This window comes from Schistocerca cancellata, chromosome 2 (genome assembly GCF_023864275.1).
Source record: "Schistocerca cancellata isolate TAMUIC-IGC-003103 chromosome 2, iqSchCanc2.1, whole genome shotgun sequence".
Classification (NCBI taxonomy): domain Eukaryota; kingdom Metazoa; phylum Arthropoda; class Insecta; order Orthoptera; family Acrididae; genus Schistocerca; species Schistocerca cancellata.
This window is the reverse complement of record NC_064627.1, coordinates 147,960,668-147,983,767: the sequence shown is the minus strand read 5'-3', so window position 1 is coordinate 147,983,767 and position 23,100 is coordinate 147,960,668. Positions and strand designations below refer to the sequence as shown.

Sequence of the window (23,100 nt, the reverse complement as noted above, 5' to 3'; positions counted from 1 at the left end):
TCGATTCCCGAGTCAACAGATGGGGACGTTTGCAAGACAACAACCATCTGCACGAACAGTTCGACGACATTTGTAGCAGCATGGACCATAAGCTCGGAGACCATGACTGCAGTTACCCTTGACGCTGCATCACAGATAGGAGCGCCTGCGATGGTGGACTCGACGACGAACCTGGGTGCACGAATGGCAAAACGTCATTTTTTTCGGATAAATCCTGTTTACAGCATCATGATGGTGGCATCCGTGTTTTGCGACATCGAGATGAACGCAGATTGGAAGCATGTATTCGTCATCGCCATACTGGCGTATCACCCGGCGTGATGGTATGGGGTGCCATTGGTTAAGCGTCTCGGTCACCTCTTGTTCGCATTTATGGCACTTTGAACAGTGGACGTTACATCTCAGATGTGTTACGACCCGTGGCTCTACCCTTCATTCGATCCCTGCGAAACCCTACATTTCAGCAGGATAATGCACGACCGCATGCTGCAGGTCCTGTACGGGCCTTTCTGTATACAGAAAATGTTCGACTGCTGCCCTGGCCAGCACATTCTCCAGATCTCTCACCAATTGAAAACGTCTGGTCAATTGCGGCCGAGCAATTGGCTCGTCACAATACGCCAGTCACTACTCTTGATGAACTGTGCTATCGTGTTGAAGCTGCATGGGCACCTGTACCTGTACACGTCATCCAGTCTCTGACTCAATGCCCAGAAGTGGTTGTTATGGGTACTCCTTTCTCAGGATCTATGCACCCAAATTGCGTGAAAATGTAATCACATGTCAGTTCTAGTATAATATATTTGTCCCGTTTATCATTTCTTCTTGGTGTAGCAATTTTAATGGCCAGTTGTGTATCTACACTGACACAAAAAATCCAAAATCCAAGAAATCATTAATGTATAGCAATGAAATTTCTGAAATTCATTTGTCGAGGTTACGTACTTAACTGATAAACGCTGTTGAGTTCACAGGTTAACCTAAGCGCGATATAAGGCAGTGCAAATGTGATATGCAGGTACAGTGATACCGGTGTAACCACCAGAATATTGACAGCAAACATGAAAATGTACATGCGTTGTCTTGTGCAGGTACCGGATGTCGGTCTGTGGCACTGAGTTCCGTGCCTGTTTACACTTGGTCGGTTAATACGGTTCCGGCATGTTCTCCTCTTTAACTTTTCTTCCTTTCGTTGGCAACACTTCGTTTAAAATAGCAAGAATCCTCCGAAAATTTCAGGTAAAAGTGGTTTTCCGCCCATCATCGAAGATTGAGGACCTTGTGGGATCAGTTAAGGACAATCTGTACCAAAGGCTGGAATTTACAAGATACCGTGCCAATGTGGTATGGCTTACATAGGTCAAACCACACGCACCGTGAAAGAACGCTGCACTGAACATCAGCGTTATACCCGCCTTTTGCAGCCAAGCAAGTCCGCTATTGCTGAACATTGTATTTCTACTGGACATTCAATGGAGTATGAGAAAACAATCATTTTGTCCACAGCAACATCCTTCTGGGACTCCATTATTAAAGAATCCGTAGAAATACGACTGGCGGAAAATCTGTTAAACCGTGACAGCGGCTACCAGCTGGACAGTGCATGGAATCCCATCATCTCCACGATTTGCTCAAATCGACGTCGACAGAGTGCGTCGACGGCCGTGGCAAACAGCAACGCAGAGGGGGACTGAATTCCGCTATTCCGCCAGCGAGGGCGCTGCCGGCGGGCAGTGTGGTTCATCTATCAAGTTTTAGACGCATGCGCAGAATAGTTACAGTACGCTATGTATTACGAAACGGAGGACGTTTTCGCTCCTTTTCCTTGAACACATCCGCACACTATATATTGTCCGCCGCCTCGATCCCCCTCACCTCCTGGTGTCTCCCTTCCTCTCCACCCGCAAGACGTCTTCCGCAAAACGTCTGATACAGTTCCCCACGGTCGTTTAATGAACAAAGTAAGAGCATATGGACTATCAGACCAATTGTGTGATTGGATTGAAGAGTTCTTAGATAACAGAACGCAGCATGTCATTCTCAATGGAGAAAAGTCTTCCGAAGTGATTTCAGGTGTGCCGCAGGGGAATGTCGTAGGACCGTTGCTATTCACAATATATATAAATGACCTTGTGGATAACATCGGAAGTTCACTGAGGCTTTTTGCCGATGATGCGGTAGTATATCGAGAGGTTCTAACAATGAAAAATTGTACTGAAATGCAGGAGAATCTGCAACGAATTGACGCATGGTGCAGGGAATGGCAATTGAATCTGAATGTAGACAAGGGTAATGTGCTGCGAATACAGAGAAAGAAAGATCCTTTATCATTTAGCTACAATATAGCGGGTCAGGAACTGGAAGCAGTTAATTCCATAAATTATCTGGGAGTAGACATTACGAGTGATTTAAAATGAAATGACCATATAAAATTAATCGTCGGTAAAGCAGATGCAAGACTGAGATTCATTGGAAGAATCCTAAGGAAATGCAATCCGAAAACAAAGGAAGTAGGTTACACTACACTTGTTCGCCCACTGCTTGAATACTGCTCACCAGTGTGGGATCCGTACCAGATAGGGTTAATCGAAGAGAGAGAGAGAAGATCCAATGGAGAGCAGCGCGCTTCGTTACAGGATTATTTAGTAATCGAGAAAGCGCTACGGAGATGATAGACTCCAGTGGGAGACTCTGCAAGAGAGACGCTCAGTAGCTCGGTACGGGCTTTTGTTAAAGTTTCGAGAGCATACCTTCACCGAGGAGTGAAGCAGTATATTGCTCCCTCCTAGGTATATCTCGCGAAGAGACCATGAGGATAAAATCAGAGAGATTAGAGCCCACACAGAGGCATACCGACAATCTTTGTTTCCACGAACAATACGAGACTGGAATAGAAGGGAGAACCGATCGAGGTACTCAAATTAACCTCCGCCACACACCGTCAGGTGGCTTGCGGAGTATGGATGTAGACAACCACGACGGTGCGCCTGCTGTACTCCAAAATCGCACCCCAGACCATAACTGCCGGTGTAGGTCCAGTATGCCTAGCACACAAACAGTTTGGTTGAAGGCTCTTAACTGGCTTCCATCTAACCAACACGCCGTCATTACTGGCATCGAGGCAATACCAGCTTTCATCAGAATACACAACAGACCTCCGCGCTGCCCTCCAGGGAGCTCTCGCGTGACACCAATGAAGTCGCAAATGGTTGGAGGTTTGGGGTTAGGGGAAAGCACGCTACAGGGCGTCTGGTTCGGAGCTGCCCTTGAAGTAACCGATTTGTAACAGTTCGTTGTGTCAATGGTGCCAACTGCTGCTGCAGGTGCAGTACGATGCGCAGGAGCCATTCGCTGAACACGATGGTCTTCCTTCCCGGTAGTGCCATGTGGCCGTCCGGAGCCCGGTCTTATTGCTACAGTACATATCTGTAACCACCGCTGCTAGCAGTCATATGCAGTGGCTAAATTCCTAACATTCGCTCCAGTATAGCAGAAGCACTCAGTGAAGTGTTGATAATGGCGTCTTTGTCATCTTAAAGGGATTTTGGCTAACATCAGCTCACCACGTCCAATCTCAGACGGAACCATCTCTCACGACCGTTACAGCGCGTATTTAAAGCAAGCCTGGTTTGTATCCTCATAGTGGCGCTACTACCGCCACTCTTATGCAACTGGCGCCAAGTTTGAGGTCAGATGTAGAAACACACCTACCAACTTTCGTTTATCTCGCATACCTCCTTCATGGTCTTGAGACTTTTTTTTTTATTAGTGTACTTTCTTTGATATATTTCAACTAAAGTTCAGTCTCGATCTCAGCACTTATGTCTCAATAACATAGGTGACTGGTTTCGGTTATATTTATATAACGATCTTCAGACCCATGGCTTCCTTGTAGCATGGTTGGCGGAGCTCTCCTCAGCTGCCACGAAGTCAACTGATGATCAGCTGAGGAGAGCTCGGCCTACCATCCTCCAAGGAAACCATGGGTCTGAAGATGGTTTTATAAATATAACCGAAACCAGTCACCTATGTTATTGAGACATAAGTGTTGTGATCAAGACTGAACTTTAGTTAAAATATAATAAGCTATGGATCACTGTATTCCAAAAATGTTTACCAAAATTGTACTTTCTTTGAATCTACAGATGAATCAAAGATATTCGTCGTGTTCTCATTCGTGTGTAATAATAATAAAGAAGCATATCTTCCTCTGCGCTTATAACTGTACTCGACATGCCGAATACGCGACAAATAATAATACTCCCTCTTCTTCAAGCTCCCACACAGCAACTGCAGTTTATCATTTCAGAATCGCACCGTTTGCGGAACTCCTTGCGTTCCTTTTCAGTCGCTCCGTGTGCGGACGGCCTTAAGATACTAGCTATACGTAATGAAACGTAATGTCGCGCTGTATGTTAGATAGGCTTAGTCTAAGTACAGGGCTATTACAAATGATTGAAGCGATTTCATAAATTCACTGTAGCTCCATTCATTGACATATGGTCACGACACACTACAGACACGTAGAAAAACTCATAAAGTTTTGTTCGGCTGAAGCCGCACTTCAGCTTTCTGCCGCCAGAGCGCTCGAGAGCGCAGTGAGACAAAATGGCGACAGGAGCCGAGAAAGCGTATGTCGTGCTTGAAATGCACTCACATCAGTCAGTCATAACAGTGCAACGACACTTCAGGACGAAGTTCAACAAAGATCCACCAACTGCTAACTCCATTCGGCGATGGTATGCGCAGTTTAAAGCTTCTGGATGCCTCTGTAAGGGGAAGTCAACGGGTCGGCCTGCAGTGAGCGAAGATACGGTTGAACGCGTGCGGGCAAGTTTCACGCGTGGCTCATGCCACAACTGGAGACCGACAGCGCCGACTTCATCTTTCAACAGGATGGTGCTCCACCGCACTTCCATCATGATGTTCGGCATTTCTTAAACAGGAGATTGGAAAACCGATGGATCGGTCGTGGTGGAGATCATGATCAGCAATTCATGTCATGGCCTCCACGCTCTCCCGACTTAACCCCATGCGATTTCTTTCTGTGGGTTTATGTGAAAGATTCAGTGTTTAAACCTCCTCTACCAAGAAACGTGCCAGAACTGCGAGCTCGCATCAACGATGCTTTCGAACTCATTGATGGGGACATGCTGCGCCGAGTGTGGGAGGAACTTGATTATCGGCTTGATGTCTGCCGAATCACTAAAAGGGCACAAATCGAACAATTGTGAATGCCTAAAACAACTTTTTGAGTTTTTATATGTATGTGCAAAGCATTGTGAAAATATCTCAGATAATAAAGTTATTTTAGAGCTGTGAAATCGCTTCAGTCATTTGTAATAACCCTGTATACTCTATTACAAAACCAATGCATATGATGCACGTTATTTTTATTTCACCTTTTAATTTACAGACGCGCGCTCCACAATCCTTTAACCCATATCAAAATACGATGTACGTCACATGCCTCTTAACAATGTAAACTGCATCGACAATCGCTGATCAGGTGCGGCTTCTCAAGCTTGTTCTATAGAGAACACTAGCAGAACCGTTCCATTCCCGTTAATCTCTTACAAATTTTCGTTCTTTACCGCTACGTCTGGTTAGGCATTTTTTATCCCACAATAGCATCTTTAGCCTGATACGTTGTATATGCTTTCAACATTCCTCGTTCGCTAGGGTTCCTTTCTCTGTCTATAAAAGCGGGATTCATATGCGAATAGCTAGCTCATCCAAGATTCATTCAGGGTCCACTGTTGATGTACGAAAAAGACCTGTGAACTTCTGAAAGCCTCGTTCAGTGAGCTGCTCCTTCTGATCGAGGTTTTCCACTGATATGCAATTCAGTCTTTCTTTTTCTGCTACTTTCACCATTGCATTACTGCCTCCAGTGTTCGTAGTTTCTAAATTGCTTTGCAGTTCTCATGTAGCCCTCTGTTTTCCATTCTTGTGCAGCTGTTTTGTGCAGCTGAATTTAAGGCTGAGGTTTGAAAGCTACGGGAAGCTGTTTCGTTGGAGCTTCTAATGCCTTCCTTACTTCAGCCATTATGTTGGTATTTAACTTCTCTCCCTGTATGCGTAAACCGAATTCTGTGCGGTACGTATCCGTAACTTCGCAATACAGGTGCAACATCATCCGCTAAAGCAAACACAGCAGATAACGTCGAAGGGGAGGCGTCAGCTATCGATTCCGCCAAAACGTTTCGTTTAATCATTTTGGCGACAGAACAAGGTCAGTGTGTTTATGCTTGCTTCGTGTGTGAAGTAACTTGTCTACACGTTTTTGGTCATTTATCGCTATTCGTTTTTTTGTCGTATCGTTTAGCAATAAGGAAAAAAGGTGCGTTTTTAACGTTAACTTGCTACAAGAGTATAAATTTTCGAAACTGTGTAATGGCAGTTAACAATGAACGTGTTTATTGCGCACGTACTGGAGAATTTTCGTTGCACATAGAGGAAAGGGTGATATTAAAGATCACAAAGCCAAAGGTGGAAATAACAGTGATCTGGCGTGTGCAACTAAAGGGACTGTTTGAGCTATCCATCGTTACTGTTACATAATCAATGTTTCCCAACGCACGCAATATATTGTTAAATATAAACGGTGGAATGGCGTTAGCAAAATTTGCTCGGCTTTGTCTGTAGCAGATGAAAATTTTGGGTCATATAACTTTTTAACCAGTTTGGATGTGCAGTCTGATGTTTTGATACTGATTTTGTGTCTAGTAGTGTGGTTGGTAGGTCACATTCTGAGGCATCAACGCAGTATTCTGAGCACACACCTACTGACGCGAGCAGTCGGCGTCTCCTTGCTGAACGCCGCGATGTGTACCGGAAGCGCGAGTATTTTAAGCTCTGCCTCACTTGTGTTCACCAGCGCACAGCGCCTCCGGGGGCAATATCCGAGTGCGGGTGAGAACAAGTGCTGAGAAAAGTTCTTGGCTGTTGGAGCTTCGCGAAGCATCTCTTTCCCCTAGGGATTTAACGAATGAGAGGGGTCAGCATTCTACATTTCGCAGCGTCGACATCTGCATATAGGGTCCATTTAAGTGTTGCCACTGTGGCGGTGCCGTTAATATGTAAAACAAGTGTCTCATCTCGGCTGTAGAATGCTGTTTTATTCTGCCGTTAAGTGCGACAAGTTTCAGGACTCAAGCCCATTTACGAGCACATTCACCTACAACTCTCAGATTTGCTTATTTTATTATTATGGAAATGACAAGAGCCAATACTGATATTGCGGGGCGACACCACAGGCCGCATAGGTACTGTTGTTATTTCTTTGTTATCCAATGTAAATCATAATGTTAAATCAAAGATGGTAAAATAGTCTACATTAAAGTTGAGTGAAAGTCCAAATCCGCAGTAGTTGTTTATTGTGTTTTCACTGTATGGCGACCGTTTTCATACCCTATAGATATATCTTCAAGTCTACTTAATACTCAATGCGCCACGAATTCCAAGGTACAAGTGCGCATAAAAACTTGTCACTCCTTGATGGAACCTTGGATGAAACGGCACATCGAATCCGATCCGAACAATCCATACCAAGCGAGGCGGCGTCGTGGTTAGCACACTGGGCTGGCTTTGGGAGGACGACGGTTTAAATCCGCGTCCGACCATCCAGATTTAGGTTTTCCGTGATTTTCCTAAACCGTTCCAGGTAAATGCCGGGATGGGTCCTTCGAAAGGGCACGGCCGATTACCTATCTCATCCGTGACACAATCCGAGCTTGTGCTCCGTCTCTAATAACCTCGATGTCGACGGGACGTTGAACCCACTCTCCCTTCCTTCCTTCCGAACCTTGCAAGCAAGATCGTAAGAGATGGAAAAGAGCCACCGTGTTACAACAACTGAGTTAGAAAACTGCTGCGGAAGCAAAGGGAACTCCACAGCAAACATGAACATAGTCAAAGCCTTGCAGACAAATAAAAATTACACGAAGCGAAATGTAGGGTGAGGAGGGCTATGCGAGAGGCGTTCAACTAATTCGAAAGTAAAGTTCTATGTACTGACCTGGCAGAAAATCCTAAGAAATTTTGGTCTTAAGCGATAGGTGCATCAAAACAAAATGTCCAGACACCCAGTGACCAAAATGGTACTGAAACAGAGGATGACAGACTAAAGTACGAAATACTAAATGTCTTTTTCCAAAGCTGTTTCACAGAGAAAGACTGCACTGCAGTTCCTTCTCTAGATTGTCGCACAGATGACAAGATGGTAGATATCGAAATAGATGACGGAGGGATAGAGAAACAATTAAAATCGCTCAAAAGAGGAAAGGCCGCTGGACCTGATAGGATACCAGTTCGATTATACACAGAGTACGCGAAGGAACTTGCTCCCCTTCTTGCAGCGGTGCACCGCAGGTCTCTAGAAGAGCGTAGCGTTCCAAAGGATTGGAAAAGAGCACAGTTCATCCGCGTTTTCAAGAAAGGACGTCGAACAGATGTGCAGAACTATGGACCTATATCTCTAACGTCGATCAGTTGTAGAATTTTGGAACACGTATTATGTTCGAGTATAATGACTTTTCTGGAGACTAGAAATCTACTCTGTAGGAATCAGCATGGGTTTCGAAAAAGACGATCGTGTGAAACCCAGCTCGCACTATTCGTACACGAGACTCAGAGGGCCATAAACACGGGTTCCCAGGTAGATGCCGTGTTTCTTGACTTCCGCAAAGCATTTGATACAGTTCTCCACAGTCGTTTAATGAACAAAGTAAGAGCATATGGACTATCAGACCAATTTTGTGATTGGATTGATGAGTTCCTAGATAACAGAACGCAGCATGTCATTCTCAATGGAGAGAAGTCTTCCGAAGTAAGAGTGATTTCAAATGGCTCTGAGCACTATGGGACGTAACATCTGAGGTCATCAGTCCCATAAGAGTGATTTCAGCTGTGCTGCAGGGGAGTGTCGTAGGACCGTTGCTATTCACAACATATACACTCCTGGAAATGGAAAAAAGAACACATTGACACCGGTGTGTCAGACCCACCATACTTGCTCCGGACACTGCGAGAGGGCTGTACAAGCAATGATCACATGCACGGCACAGCGGACACACCAGGAACCGCGGTGTTGGCCGTCGAATGGCGCTAGCTGCGCAGCATTTGTGCACCGGCGCCGTCAGTGTCAGCCAGTTTGCCGTGGCATACGGAGCTCCATCGCAGTCTTTAACACTGGTAGCATGCCGCGACAGCGTGGACGTGAACCGTATGTGCAGTTGACGGACTTTGAGCGAGGGCGTATAGTGGGCATGCGGGAGGCCGGGTGGACGTACCGCCGAATTGCTCAACACGTGGGGCGTGAGGTCTCCACAGTACATCGATGTTGTCGCCAGTGGTCGGCGGAAGGTGCACGTGCCCGTCGACCTGGGACCGGACCGCAGCGACGCACGGATGCACGCCAAGACCGTAGGATCCTACGCAGTGCCGTAGGGGACCGCACCGCCACTTCCCAGCAAATTAGGGACACTGTTGCTCCTGGGGTATCAGCGAGGACCATTCGCAACCGTCTCCATGAAGCTGGGCTACGGTCCCGCACACCGTTAGGCCGTCTTCCGCTCACGCCCCAACATCGTGCAGCCCGCCTCCAGTGGTGTCGCGACAGGCGTGAATGGAGGGACGAATGGAGACGTGTCGTCTTCAGCGATGAGAGTCGCTTCTGCCTTGGTGCCAATGATGGTCGTATGCGTGTTTGGCGCCGTGCAGGTGAGCGCCACAATCAGGATTGCATACGACCGAGGCACACAGGGCCAACACCCGGCATCATGGTGTGGGGAGCGATCTCCTACACTGGCCGTACACCACTGGTGATCGCCGAGGGGACACTGAATAGTGCACGGTACATCCAAACCGTCATCTAACCCATCGCTCTACCATTCCTAGACCGGCAAGGGAACTTGCTGTTCCAACAGGACAATGCACGTCCGCATGTATCCCGTGCCACCCAACGTGCTCTAGAAGGTGTAAGTCAACTACCCTGGCCAGCAAGATCTCCGGATCTGTCCCCCATTGAGCATGTTTGGGACTGGGTGAAGCGTCGTCTCACGCGGTCTGCACGTCCAGCACGAACGCTGGTCCATCTGATGCGCCAGGTGGAAATGGCATGGCAAGCCGTTCCACAGGACTACATCCAGCATCTCTACGATCGTCTCCATGGGAGAATAGCAGCCTGCATTGCTGCGAAAGGTAGATATACACTGTACTAGTGCCGACATTGTGCATGCTCTGTTGCCTGTGTCTATGTGCCTGTGGTTCTGTCAGTGTGATCATGTGATGTATCTGACCCCAGGAATGTGTCAATAAAGTTTCCCCTTCCTGGGACAATGAATTCACGGTGTTCTTATTTCAATTTCCAGGAGTGTATAAATGACCTTGTGGATAACATCGGAAATTCACTGAGGCTTTTTGCGGATGATGCTGTAGTATATCGAGAGGTTGTAACAATGGAAAATTGTACTGAAATGCAGAAGGATCTGCAACGAATTGACGCATGGTGCAGGGAATGACAATCGAATCGCAATGTAGACAAGTGTAATGTGCTGCGAATACACAGAAAGAAAGATCCTTCATCATTTATCTACAATATAGCAGGTCAGGAACTGGAAGCAGTTAATTCCATAAATTATCTGGGAGTAGACACTACGAGTGATTTAAAATGGAATGACCATATAAAATTAATCGTCGGGAAAGCAGATGCCAGACTGAGATTCATTGGAAGAATCCTAAGGAAATGCAATCCGAAAACAAAGGAAGTAGGTTACACTACACTTTTTCGCCCACTGCTTGAATACTGCTCACCGGTGTGGGATCCGTACCAGATAGGGTTGATAGAAGAGATAGAGAAGATCCAACGGAGAGCAGCGCGCTTCGTTACAGGATCATTTAGTAATCGCGAAAGCGTTACGGAGATGATAGATAAACTCCATGGAAGACTGTGCAAGAGAGACGCTCAGTAGCTCTGTACGGGCTTTTGTTGAAGTTTCGAGAACATACCTTCACCGAGGAGTCAAGCAGTATATTGCTGCCTCCTACGTATATCTCGCGAAGAGAATATGAGGATACAATCAGAGAGATTAGAGCCCACACAGAGGCATACTGACAATCTTTGTTTCCACGAACAATACGAGACTGGAATAGAAGGGAGAACCGATAGAGGTACTCAAGGTACGCTGGGCCACACACCGTCAGGTGGCTTGCGAAGTATGGATGTAGATGTAGGTGCATGATCTGTAATACATCTCCATCATGCATGGTTCGAATCGGACGTCCATCCGCCGTTTCATCCAAGGTTCTATTGAGGAGGGACATGTTTTTATGCGCACTTGTACCTTGTTATTCGTGGCACACGAAGTACTAGTTTTACATGACCTGAAGATATACCTCCATGGTATGTAAACGGTCGTCATACAGAGAAAACACAATAAACTGCCGTTGCGGATTTTGCTTTCATTCAACTTTAGTAGAGAGTATTTTACCGTCGTTGATTATAAATTATTTGATTGTCGTTCGCATTATGTACAAGTTTCTAGCTGTGATTGGTTTTTGTAGCAACATATCAGTGCGTTATGAGCCCTCAGTAGAGTAGCTAGAATTGGTTTTTGTAGCAACATATCAGTGCGTTATGAGCTCTCAGTAGAGTAGCTAGAATAAGGGCGTGATATTTACTGCCTGCCCTCAGGTGCTCACCGTTAAAAGTCGGCCCTATTCGGAACATTTCATGTCTACCGTTCTCTGCTCAGAGTGCCACCACGCGCAACGCAGCCACACTGTAATCGCATGATAACGTGTTGTGTAATCTGTGTGAGCTGATTATTAACTGATTATAACAGTAATTGTACCTGTATCTAAATGCATTTTGCAATAGGAAACGCGATTAGAAATGTTTACTAATGTTTTAACTGTATTTTTTCTTCCCTCAATTGTATCACAACAGAGTTGATATATTGACATGATCATTGCTACAAACAAATACCGCGTTTGCAGGTGACTGTGTGTGTGAAGCACATTGACCAATCCATGTTACTTCAGTGTCAAAATATGTACCATAGCAGTAGACCAGTATGTGTCGCGCAAGTCGTGAGTTGTCGATACTGGAAGACGAACATCATGTAACCACTCAGTGGCCACTACTTTACCCTCTGTCACTGACCAACTTAGTACGCGGCAGAATTTACCAGCGTCAATGAAAATTAAGTACATCGTTAAATATTACTGTCTCTCTCTAAGTATTTGTGTTTGTTACTGAGCAGGAAAACTACACTCTTAAGACGTTGTTAACGTTAATTGACTTTTTTTTTATTCGGCTGTTAGTTGTTAGGTGCATATCATTATAAAATACGGCCTAGAATCGTGGGCCGCTTTCATACTTGATTCGCGCATGCGGCCCGATCACTGCCCTAAGCAATTTTTATGGTCTACTTCGTACCAACATTACATCAGCTTAGTTTCTTACGTGTTAATTACCCTAGAATAACGTTGTTCACAACAATATATTACTCAGTTTTCAGTTATGATAAGAAGAATTAGTCCATTCAGTACATAATTAAATGAAAATGTATAATCTTTATTTTACCTCTGGCGCACCCTCTGCGATATCTTCACGTATCATTGGCGATAGGGCTACCATTACGGGGGTATGCGTACGTCGGTATATACCACTGCTTTGGATCAACTAATCTAAGTACCACAGACTGGTTTTACTTAGAAGAATGAATGAGTGTAGCTCACTCAGTCAGATCATTAAAGCGTGATTTCAGTTGAAGATACGAATACATGATTCAATCGCCAGAAAAACTACAGACTGGTTTCACTTCAGTAGAAAGAATGAATAATTCAGTCAGTATGCATAATTACAACCGACTATATAGACTGTTTTCATTCAGTTACTACCACAGACTCGTTTCAGTCGATAGAAATGAATAAATAATAATTATTATTATTATACAGAATCATTACACCACAGTAAAACTTGCTCGGGCATTCAGAGATAGATGAGCAATACGTTTTTCGCGATGGAACAAGAACGTTGTCTATCTCAACAAACGGATACATTCTCACCAAAGGCATGATTTTAGCACAACCATCCGTCAACAACTCCATGAGATCTCTGCTACATGTCAGCCGCGTGAGTTAATCTAAAGACATTCACGCTTACAAGCTACATTAAAACGAGAAGCGTGACAAGCTACGTTAAAACGAGAGGCGTTCGGAGTGGGAACAGAAAGTATGTGTACTACATGTTCTGTTAACCAATTTAATTGAGAAAAGAGTTATATGAGACACGTTACAAAAAGCCATATCTACTACCGACATCTACATACATACGTACGTACTCTGCAAAGCACTGTGGAGCGAACGGCCGACGGTGCATTGGATGGTACCAGATATTTCGGTTTCTTCCCGTTCCAGTCAAATATGGTGCGCTGGAAGAATGACTGTTTAAATGCCACCGCTCATTGTGATAAGTTGACTTCTTAAAAAAGCTTCTAAGAACGAGCTAGGTAAGATAACTTTGGTCTGTTGAGTGAATTCGACGGGTACTGACCGCTTTTTAGTTTCTGCCAACTTAAGCAAGCTGACAACAGTGTGTTTATTGTGTGTACATTGGCAGCAGAATAATATTGTTAACGGTTGTTGAAAGTTATGTGGAATAGAATTTGACGTCTTACTGTCATTTTAGACGCAATAAAACAGTGCTGTCCGCTAACTAATCATGATAACGAACAGGTAGTGCTTATTGAATATCACTCTAGTTTATTCTATTTCTGTCGATTCAGGTGCTCCCGTCACCCATCCTGCAGAGTGTCTTCTTTGGTGATCAACACACCAGTAAGGTAAGAGCAATCACCTCGAATATGAATGTGTTATTATGTAAACGCGAATTGAACTGCTTTTGAATTTTCCAGTGTCAGTGGGGTTGCAAAAAGTTTAAATGTTAGCACGAATATTAAATTTGTCTGTGGAAACCCCAGGATGTTGAACAGCGATCAGTTGTGACAACACTCGCGCCAACTTCCCCCCTTTTCTCATCTGACATATAGTGAGGGTTAGGTTGGAAGAGCAGCGTGGACACCACTTGTGGACACCAAAGAATGTTAATGCGAAATTGCAACTGATTGACTTGCTACGTGTGCCCTTCACGCCATTACGTCATGTGGACTGTGCTTTGTGATTGATTCAGCCATTTCTAGAATCCTTCGTTGCCAAGATTCGCACCTTGTTAACAAATCATTCTTCACAAATAACTGACTATAAATGCGGGATAAATCCGTAGACGTGGACTTGTGAAATAGAGACATTTGTATCCGTTGATGCGTTATTGTGCAGATATATTGTACATCAACTATGAAAAACTTTAAGGAGACGCACACTGAAATACGTTATAAAATATTAATAAAGGAAATTTCAACTGGAAATACGATACACGTGTTGAATATATTTAAGCGCTTGCTCAAGAGAGTTTGAGCATCCGACTCCGTGGCGCAACGGTAGCGCGTCTGACTCCAGATCAGAAGGTTGCGTGTTCAAATCACGTCGGGGTCAAACATTTTTATTTTTAGTTACTTATTCATTCTTCACTTTCAGTGTAAGGCTATAATAAATCTGGTGTTACATTGGTTATTTTATAAAATTTATGTACATAGGATGATTACAGCTAATACTCTCACGGGCATGAATTTTACGACCAAACAAATGATTGTTGTTAGTTAATTGAAGATTGTGAATGCATAACTGAATCGATCCACAATGAGGTGTGACGGCCAAAATTAGGATACTTACTATTAGTACTGCGAAGAAGAACTAATTTGTGTTAAGTGTCAGTTCTACAAGTTTGTCACAGTGATCTAAGGTAGAACAGTTCTACCAACAATTGTACGTGCAACAATGAAACTTTCAGTAAGGATCCACGTGTAGAGTATAACGTAAATGCACTTCGTCAACAAAGGATGATTTTTGTTGCTGCTGTCTTTTTTTTCCTACACCTTGGCCACGCTGTGAGAGAGAAACAGAGGTCAATCAGTAACACAGTATACTTTGCTTATTTTCATTCAACAATGTCATGGAGTTATAGCCAAGGATAACACACATTCGGCAGAAAGTATTATTGCAGAACGAAGTGCTATCCACTGACGTATGTTTTAACTACAGCATCACAGTACGTAAATCTAATGAAATTTATTGCAAATAATCCTTTACACTTCAGCAAAAATAACGATCGTTGGTGTAATTACAAAAGTGCAATAAAATGAGGTGTTTTGCGCTTCGATGAAACTGAATGTAGTTCAAAAGTCTTGTCTTCGCGGTCCATGCGGGAGTGACAGAAAGGGGATAGGGGGATGAAGAATATCTCTAATAAAGTTGCGGCAGGCGTTGAGGTGGGGGGAGGAGGGAACGGGGACGGTTATACCTAGATGCCTCGCTTGACTGGTTTTTTAAATTTTATAAGCAAGCTGTCACGAGATAGTCGGTATGTATCCTTAAACGTCTGCTACTTTAAGTTTTGCAGTATTTCCGTGGCAGTCTCCCATGGGTCAACAAAACTGTCTCCAGTCGTTCAGTATTCGCTGTTAATCCTCTTTGATATGGGCACCACACTCTTGGACGGCATTCTAGGATGGTTCGCACGAATATTTTGTAAACAATTTCCGTTTTAAAGTGTCTGCATTTTGTGTGCTCAGATGGTGAACAAAGTGTACTATTTTCTCGCCTACTGTTGACGCTACAGATTATTACACCCAGGTATTTCACCGGTTCCAATTGTGAATCATTGGCATTGTAGTCAAAGGATTCTACTCTTCTGTATTCTATGAAATGCACAAGTTTACGGTGGCTTGAACTACTGCACATATTTAATTTTTTAGCTTGTTGTCACTCTTTGTACAACTTTGAAAACTAACTTCGTGTTTGTGCAGTTTTCGTCAGACAATACTTCATTACAGTTAACTACATCTGCAAAATGTTCAAGGTTACTATAGTGTGGCAGGCAGTTAATATACAACATGAACATCAAGGGTCCCAACACACTTTGCCGAGGCACAACATATGTTATTTCTACATCTTCCAATGACTCCATCCAAGATAATGAGCTGCGTTCTCCTTTCTAAGAAATCCTCGATCAAATCACAAATTTCGTTTGAAAGACTATGTAATCGAACTTTCATTAACAAACGTTGCTTTGGTACAACATCAGATGCTTTTAGGAAGTCAAGAAATAGTACATCTATCTCTTTGCGTTATCCGCGACTTTCAAGAGGAGACAGAGCTGGGCTTCAGTCAGCTGTTTTCGGAATCCGTCCTGGTTGGCATGGCGGAGGTCAATCAACGCGTGTAATCGCTTTTATAGAACCTATGTTATTTTTTGCTGTGCTTCAGTCTCATAGCTTTTCGGGATACAAGTCTCGATAACTTTCCAAAGCTTCCAGGTATAATCAAATACGAATTACAGTCAATATAACTCTTTCGAATGAACTAGAGTAGAGAGAAAATGGGAAAGTGAGCCTAAGTTCCTGTTCAGATTTGGGAGCTATGAAATCGGATACCTTATTTAAACTCACCGTAAGTGACAAGTCGTAATTTTGTGCAGTCATCGCCATCAAGTCAAATGGTAAGCTTAGATTTATCGGTAGAATACGAGGAAACAACAGTCCACAACAGAGATCACAAACTCACGTAGAAAGCGCAGAGTAATTAGTTTGTACGATCTCAGCTGTTCCTCTCGCTGTACAACAGACTATCGAAATCTGACAGAGGGCAGACAAACTGCGTGAACCATTGTAAATGCATGAATTCGGAGTGACGGTCGCAATCGAAAAATAATTACTGGAAGGTGTAAGTTGTTTATATCAATAAAATAGTAAATATTTATTTCAGGCCCTTTGTTTTCTCAAAGTATCCAATTTAGAATCATTTACCGTCTGCTAATTTTCCAGATTTTTTGGAATCATCTGCATAAATTGGTTGAGCAATGTTTGCGAGGGATCAACGTAGTTGATATTGCTAATTTATGTAACAGTTTTGTTTTATTCAGAAATATTGCGGACAGGCTATAAAAACATTCTTCATAGAATTAGCCGAGTATTAAGCCGGTCGGTGTGGCCGTGCGGTTCTAGGCGCTTCAGTCTGGAACCGCGTGACCGCTATGGTCGCAGGTTCGAATCCTGCCTCGGGCATGGATGTGTGTGATGTCCTCAGGTTAGTTACGTTTAAGTAGTTCTAAGTCCTAGGGGACTGATGACCACAGATGTTAAGTCCCATAGTGCTCAGAGCCATTTTTGAACCGAGTATTAATGTGAGATTCTCCACTTGATCAAGGAGTAATCTTTGCATTTTTTCTTCCTGGTGCACGATACTGCCTTATTATATACCTGCGGAAAATGTATTCAGGTATTACGAAAATCACAGGGAAGAGGAACTAGTTTTGTAGCAAAACGCGATGGTGACCAAGGCAAGCTGATGAAGGCATGCGGAGAGATGCATCTGCATCGAATACTGTTGAACCGACCGACAAGGAAGAAAATTAATACCATTTTAACAAGGTTCAGTACGTTTAGTTGTATATAAAAGTTGGCAATCACAGAACATCTGTGGAGTTCTCAGATGTGTTACATGTCTCTGCTCTGTGCAATGCTTCTAACCTTGGTAAGTTCTAATGGCAGTCGGAGACGATTATTGTATGTTGTAAGTATCTTGCCGACCTCTGAAAACAACATTCCTTCTAACATTTATAAAATCTTTGTGCTTCTCACAGGAATTCACAATGTCACAATAATACTTCCCCACATGACTCTTCGAACGCAAAGGGCACGAAAGTTACCTACGATTGTCACGAATTGTTTTGCGAGGAAACATTTGTGCACTTCGTAGAAGCTGATCTGCAAGTCGTTTGTGAACTGTAATAGCTGCAGTCGAACTTTCTTCTCATTTGTCCAAAACTTTCATTTATACATTTCTGTAGTGAAACAGATGGAAAATTCGCAACGTAATTGCTTCCCTCACAGTCACGATAACTTTGTTTTGACCTTTGGACTTTCCCTTCAGCTTTCATTCTGATTCCTCAAGTCTTCACTTTGTGCTAATTATACTAAGCCTATGGAGTACGCCGTAACTGTCTGAAGGCAGAGTAACCCAATTTTCCTCATTCACGACGTTGCCGTTTCGTGCAAATAACTTGAGTGAAGTACCGCCGCTTGTTATTGGTCGTTAAGAACAATACATGTAGACACAATCGCAAAATACACGGACAGAATGCTAACCTCCACAAACGCGCCAGTGAATTCAAAACGCATCTAATTTCGCTCCGCGAGCTATTTTCTTGCTTTCATCTTGGCGCAACTCGTCACAGATGTAACAACTAAATTACTCTCATAAGTGTGTTACCAATGGTGTACGGTAGGAGAAATTTCTGGAAACGCTAAGGAAATAGTACAATTACGTTGACATCTCATAAGAAGTTTGAATTTGTATCTTCTGAAGAAGGTCAACCGCTGGACAAGAAAATGTAGCCCGTAACAAATACTTTGAATGCTTTTAAATTTTTTTTACGTGGCTGGAGCAGCAACCGTAGAATAAAATATTCTTGTAAAAACAGTAAACAACCAATCAGATGCAAATTGGAAGGTTTACTAAAACACCTTTACCATAGTTTCGACGTTTATGAAAACGTCTTCTTCAGAAGGAAAATATGGGCAACCTAAGCAAGTTAAAAGTGAAAACACACTGTGTGTGTGTGTGTGTGTGTGTGTGTGTACCAGTATATATACGGGCAAAATCATATCTCTTTACGAATACAAATACAAATTCAGGCTTAACTAGTTTACATCTTGTGACAGAGATACGTTAAAAATATAGCGGCAACGTTAAAATATAGCGGTAACGCGTCGTCAATTGTAAAATTTCACCCCCATCACTGGGTTTGCATAAAGAAAGTAGAGGCTAAGGGCTTGACTTGCTAGAAGAATTACAGGTTTTTAAACATTCTACTCACAAGGATGGATGCATTTTAAATTAACAGGTGCAACTCAAAAAATAGAAATTTTCTGGATATTTTCAGAGGCCTATTTTCGTTAAAGTAGCAGAGAAATTGCTCGATCTTCCATATGACTGTAGGACATGTCACTTTCCTCGCCTTTTGATGCTAGTGATACTTGTGTTTCTTCTTTGTTATGATGTGACGTATGTTTCTAGAGGTTTGATGTTCACAGTTTTTCAAATATGTCGTATTTTAGAGTTATACGCGTTTTACCATCTTTGCCGTCCCCCACTACTATCTGCCTCCATCTCCCCCCCCTTTCCTTCCTTCTCTCTACTCCCATTCGTCTCCCCTTTCACGCCCCCCCCCTTTCCCTCTTCCCACCCTAGTTCCTTTTGCTGTTGTTTCTGTTTGCACTATCAGTTTTACGTAATCTGTTTTTACCACAATCACTTCTTTTAGATGGTAACTTACTATCTGTTGCGACGTAATTAATTTTAAATATGTGGACAGCTAAATATGATCTTCCTTTTAATGTCTCAGTCATTATCGCGCACCCTCCTTGGGCATACTACTAGTGCCCCCTCTTGTCTGAAGCTTTCCTTAGCGCAAGCGTTGTGTAAGTGACGCTAGTGCACTGTACATGGGCGAGGAAGTACCATATGAAAACAACTATGTTGTGCATGTTTTATTTTAATATGGAAGTGAAATTTTAGCTTTGACGACTCCATTCGGCTATGTTTTAATATACCTCTGCCACAGCAACTTGTAATCCAGTTAGCCATATTGTCCTTCTGAAGAAGACCTTTTTAAATGTTGAAACCGTCCTAGGAGGAACCACATTCGTGGCGAGTTGTAGCAATACATAGTACTTCATGAGGAAGTCGAGTAGATATTGCAACACATAAACACATTATTAACAGTTATTAACACCTGAGAATGGTAAATGCTTAACTTTGAAAACAACTACACTCCTGGAAATTGAAATAAGAACACCGTGAATTCATTGTCCCAGGAAGGGGAAACTTTATTGACACATTCCTGGGGTCAGATACATCACATGATCACACTGACAGAACCACAGGCACATAGACACAGGCAACAGAGCATGCACAATGTCGGCACTAGTACAGTGTATATCCACCTTTCGCAGCAATGCAGGCTGCTATTCTCCCATGGAGACGATCGTAGAGATGCTGGATGTAGTCCTGTGGAACGGCTTGCCATGCCATTTCCACCTCGTGCCTCAGTTGGACCAGCGTTCGTGCTGGACGTGCAGACCGCGTGAGACGACGCTTCATCCAGTCCCAAACATGCTCAATGGGGGACAGATCCGGAGATCTTGCTGGCCAGGGTAGTTGACTTACACCTTCTAGAGCACGTTGGGAGGCACGGGATACATGCGGACGTGCATTGTCCTGTTGGAACAGCAAGTTCCCTTGCCGGTCTAGGAATGGTAGAACGATGGGTTCGATGACGGTTTGGATGTACCGTGCACTATTCAGTGTCCCCTCGACGATCACCAGTGGTGTACGGCCAGTGTAGGAGATCGCTCCCCACACCATGATGCCGGGTGTTGGCCCTGTGTGCCTCGGTCGTATGCAGTCCTGATTGTGGCGCTCACCTGCACGGCGCCAAACACGCATACGACCATCATTGGCACCAAGGCAGAAGCGACTCTCATCGCTGAAGACGACACGTCTCCATTCGTCCCTCCATTCACGCCTGTCGCGACACCACTGGAGGCGGGCTGCACGATGTTGGGGCGTGAGCGGAAGACGGCCTAACGGTGTGCGGGACCGTAGCCCAGCTTCATGGAGACGGTTGCGAATGGTCCTCGCCGATACCCCAGGAGCAACAGTGTCCCTAATTTGCTGGGAAGTGGCGGTGCGGTCCCCTACGGCACTGCGTAGGATCCTACGGTCTTGGCGTGCATCCGTGCGTCGCTGCGGTCCGGTCCCAGGTCGACGGGCACGTGCACCTTCCGCCGACCACTGGCGACAACATCGATGTACTGTGGAGACCTCACGCCCCACGTGTTGAGCAATTCGGCGGTACGTCCACCCGGCCTCCCGCATGCCCACTATACGCCCTCGCTCAAAGTCCGTCAACTGCACATACGGTTCACGTCCACGCTGTCGCGGCATGCTACCAGTGTTAAAGACTGCGATGGAGCTCCGTATGCCACGGCAAACTGGCTGACACTGACGGCGGCGGTGCACAAATGCTGCGCAGCTAGCGCCATTCGACGGCCAACACCGCGGTTCCTGGTGTGTCCGCTGTGCCGTGCGTGTGATCATTGCTTGTACAGCCCTCTCGCAGTGTCCGGAGCAAGTATGGTGGGTCTGACACACCGGTGTCAATGTGTTCTTTTTTCCATTTCCAGGAGTGTATTATCCTCACAGATGATGTGAATTTGATACTGTCGCTGCTAGTTACATATATAACACTTTGTTCATTACAGCATGATAGTTTCACTTCAGAGTACAGTTGTCTGTAACTTGATATTAAGTTAATTGTCCTGTTAGCGCGCAGCCGGGTCTGCGCTAAGACTATGGTTACAGGTGAGTGGTCGCTGGTTATAGAGACAGGGCTGAGCGACACACAACACACAAATAAATTTCAGGATGAGGCGGCGTAAGGAAACACATGGGGGCGTATTTGCGCCGTCTCCGATTCGTTGCTGCGTCTGGCAGCAAATGTGGTGCCGTCGTGAGGCACCAACTTTTGCACGACACAACAACATTAATACCGTGTAACACCATCACAACCAACGGATTGGACAACGAATGGAAACATCACATAAAACAACCTAATACAGTGGCCTGTGAAGATGACATAGTTTTGATAGGAAACAACAGTGGTGATACTGAAACGCTGTTCAAGAAGCTAAATAAACGGTCATGAAAACAGGTTTAAAAATTAATTGAGAAAAAGCAGAACACATGAATATACGAACGGAAAGTATGACTACAGGACAACGTCATAACCTTCACGTAGAAAACTGCAGTTTCAAGACAATCCCAACTTCAAATATCTTGGTGTGAATATGAATTATTGCAATAGAAAACAAGTGAAATACCTAACCAAAGTTTACTTTTCCCTCCAAAGGCTTCTTTCTATCCTCCAAACTCTTAACCAGGAAATCTGAGTTGAAACTCTCCAAAGCAATCATCAGGCCAATACTGCTTTACGGAGCCGAAGCATGGAGAGTGACCAAAAAAAGAAAAGCACAAACACTCACTCTTCGAAAATAAAGTGTACAGAAAAATCTTTGGACCAATATTCTACGAGGCAACACAAAAATGGGTTGGGAGAGCCGACGAAGAACTAGTTTAGCCAGCCGACCAACCCTCGGTAGTGAACATGGCCAAAGCGAGACGTTTACAGAAGAGATGGGTCGTTCGCGAACTAACAGGTCCAAAGGAACGGTTCATCAAGATGAACGGAACGAGTGATTAACGAATTCTAAGGAACGGTCTAAGCGTTAAAAGTTTTTTTTACATTGAAAATTTTTTATTTGATAAAAAAACTTCAAGATTTTATCTTAAAACTTAGAAATTTAGTTTAAATACATAAGACGTCAGTAGATATGCATGAAATAATGAATTTTATTTGGTATACTTTTATACGAACTTCTGTAATATAAGATGAAACTACCGACACCCATCGGCACCGAAGAATTGAGAATATGTCTCCGGTATGATTACACCACACAGTTCATGTGCATGGTAACTTGAATGAGTGGGGTCAAGTCGTGGTACAGAAACACTCTCAAAACATGACAGAACTACTTCCGGGCTGATGTATATCCTCCAAAGATTGCTGGTTCAACACTTCATTAGGCCGTCGGCGCACTGGACGCCTTGCATCACTTGAAAAGAGACAAAATCCGACTCATCGGAGCAGACCTCATGCCTCCAGTCAGTTATATTCCAGGGTGTATTGTCTGAACGGCAATGGCCTTGCCGCAGTGGATACACCGGTTCCCGTCAGATCATCGAAGTTAAGCGCTGTCGGGCGTGGCCGGCACTTGGATGGGTGACCATCCGGGCCGCCACGCGCTGTTGTCTATTTTCGGGGTGCACTCAGCCTCGTGATGCCAATTGAGGAGC

At 44.2% G+C, this 23,100-nt stretch overlaps 1 protein-coding gene, 1 non-coding gene and 1 pseudogene across 11 annotated transcripts in view; all 3 read left to right on the top strand.

Moving 5' to 3' along the window:
* LOC126161441 (prolyl 4-hydroxylase subunit alpha-1) overlaps nt 1–23,100 on the top strand; it is an 806,800-nt gene that overhangs the window by 721,285 nt on the left and 62,415 nt on the right. For 4 of the 10 annotated variants that reach the window (XM_049917251.1, XM_049917252.1, XM_049917249.1 and 1 more), the window contains one exon: nt 13,794–13,850. The exons of the other annotated variants lie outside the window; for them this stretch is intronic. The gene's annotated coding sequence lies outside the window, so the exon portion shown is untranslated. The remainder of the gene's footprint in view (nt 1–13,793; nt 13,851–23,100) is intronic. 10 annotated transcript variants of the gene reach the window in all.
* Trnaw-cca (transfer RNA tryptophan (anticodon CCA)) lies at nt 14,488–14,559 on the top strand. The gene has a single exon. It is a non-coding gene; the product is annotated as a tRNA-Trp (tRNA).
* LOC126164196 (5S ribosomal RNA) lies at nt 22,941–23,058 on the top strand (annotated as a pseudogene).